Here is a 2107-nt window from a genome sequence, read left to right as displayed (position 1 = left end):
TCTTGTGTGATCTTTTGTAGTAGCTGAATTATGGGAGTGATTGAAACTTCTTACAAAAACAAATTTTAATCTATAGAAAAAGCTAGATCAGAAATGAATATGTCACCGGACAGTTTGACAACCTTTGAGATTGGGACACAATGGAACTGATTTTCAGCTTTTTATACCCCATATTAAGACTTACCATGTTATGGTGTTCTTGTGCATCCGTCTGCCTGTCTGTTAGCTTTTCGTGTCCAGCTAATAACTTTAGTACTAGGAGGTCTAGAATTATCAAATTTTATCAGATGATACACCTGGGTAGAAGGCATGTCACACATTTAAGTAGGTCGCTGTGACCTTTAATCAAGATGCTATGGCCAAATGTGGAAAATCCTGTCGACTAGAAAACTAATAAATGTAGAATCATCAAACTTGGTCAATTAATGCATCTTAGGTAGGAGGAAGTGAATGTTACTAAGACCTTCAATTAAGTAGCCCTCGGGCAATAGAACACATCGAGCTGTTCCCAGTGCCTTGGGAAAAATATTCTGGTATATTGACTGATTAGACATTAAACAATAGTATACTAATGACTAGAACATGAGGAAATAACAAGAAAATACAGGACAATATCGGCAACCGTTTGATGCTAAGCTCAACCCCTGCATGGTCTTTCAAAAATCGTGGAAAAGCAATGTAAAGTACTCGCGGAAAAGCAGGACGGCCCTGAAGAACCACTGACTGGTTCTGCTTGTCGATCTCGATTGGGCCAGTTTCTCTTTGAAATAAAGAATGGACAAGAGAGGTAACTTTTAAAATTAATGGCTGCAAGTAATGATCTATTTTGCAATCAAGATCATAAATATTCAATGAAAATCGATCTTTCGTTCCCTATCCACTTCACTTTGCTAGAAGTTTCCTAAATTGTAATTGATATTTTCAAAAAAGAAGAAGTTGTTTCTTTGAGTAGGTACGAAGGTCTTTATTAATGCTTCATGTAAAATAAAATAATTGTAATTTACGTACAATATAAAGTTGTTTTTTTTTCCAATTAATCTATGTTGGAAACTTAACTAAAATGGTTTCAGTAGAAGATTATAAGCGGAGTGAACCCTTTGCTATTAAACTGTTTTTGAAAAATCTTCAAAGAAAATAAGGAGGACAAAAGTACTCTCGTTGAATTAATTGATTGTACAAGTATCAAGTCAGTCTTCACTGAACTTGTCTTTTTTGAGCTAAGTAGGTAAAATAAATCTTTTATTACCAGAAAATTGCCAACATTTCAACTCATTAATGACATGTATACAATCTTCACTTTCCAGAGATTTCTGCATTTGTAGAATCCCGAGTGATTATTTTTGGCGGACATTTTCAAGATTTTCACTTTCATAGTCGAAAACAGCTTTCATTGTTTTATTTAATAATCTGAAAATGACTCATAAATAATTGTCAATTTGATGAAATTACCTAGAGGTGGACTGATTAGCTTAGAGGTGGATTGATTAGTTATACCTAGAGATGGACAGCTATACCTAGAGGTGGACTGATAAGCTATACCTAGAGATGGACGGATTAACTATACCTAGAGATGGGTGGATTAGCTATAATTAGAGGTGGACTGATGATTAACTATACCTAGAGGTGGACTGATTACCTTAGTGGTGGATTGATCAGCTATACCTAGTGGTGGAATGATTAGCTTTACCTAGAGATGGACTGATTAGCTTAGTGGTGGATTGATTAGCTATACCTAGTGGTGGAATGATTAGTTATACCTAGCGGTGGACTGATTAGCTTAGTGATGGATTGATTAGTTATGCCTAGTGGTGGACTGATTAGCTTAGTGATGGATTGATTAATTATGCCTAGTGGTGGACTGATTAGCTTAGTGGTGGATTGATTCGCTTTACCTAGAGGTGGACTGATTAGCTTAGTGGTGGATTGATTAGCTTTACCTAGCTTAGATGGACGGATTAGCTATACCTAGAGGTTGACTGATTAACTATACCTAGAGGTGGACGGATTAACTATACCTAGAGGTTGACTGATTAACTATACCTAGGGATGGACTGATTAACTAGCTATACGTAGAGGTTGACTGATTAACTATACCTAGGGGTGGACT

Source organism: Saccostrea echinata, unplaced genomic scaffold (genome assembly GCF_033153115.1).
Source record: "Saccostrea echinata isolate AGI-Se365-2 ecotype Australia unplaced genomic scaffold, CSIRO_AGI_Sech_v1 ptg000054l, whole genome shotgun sequence".
Taxonomy (NCBI): Eukaryota; Metazoa; Mollusca; class Bivalvia; order Ostreida; family Ostreidae; genus Saccostrea; species Saccostrea echinata.
The sequence above is the reverse complement of the archived record's forward strand: the minus strand, read 5'-3'. Positions refer to the sequence as shown.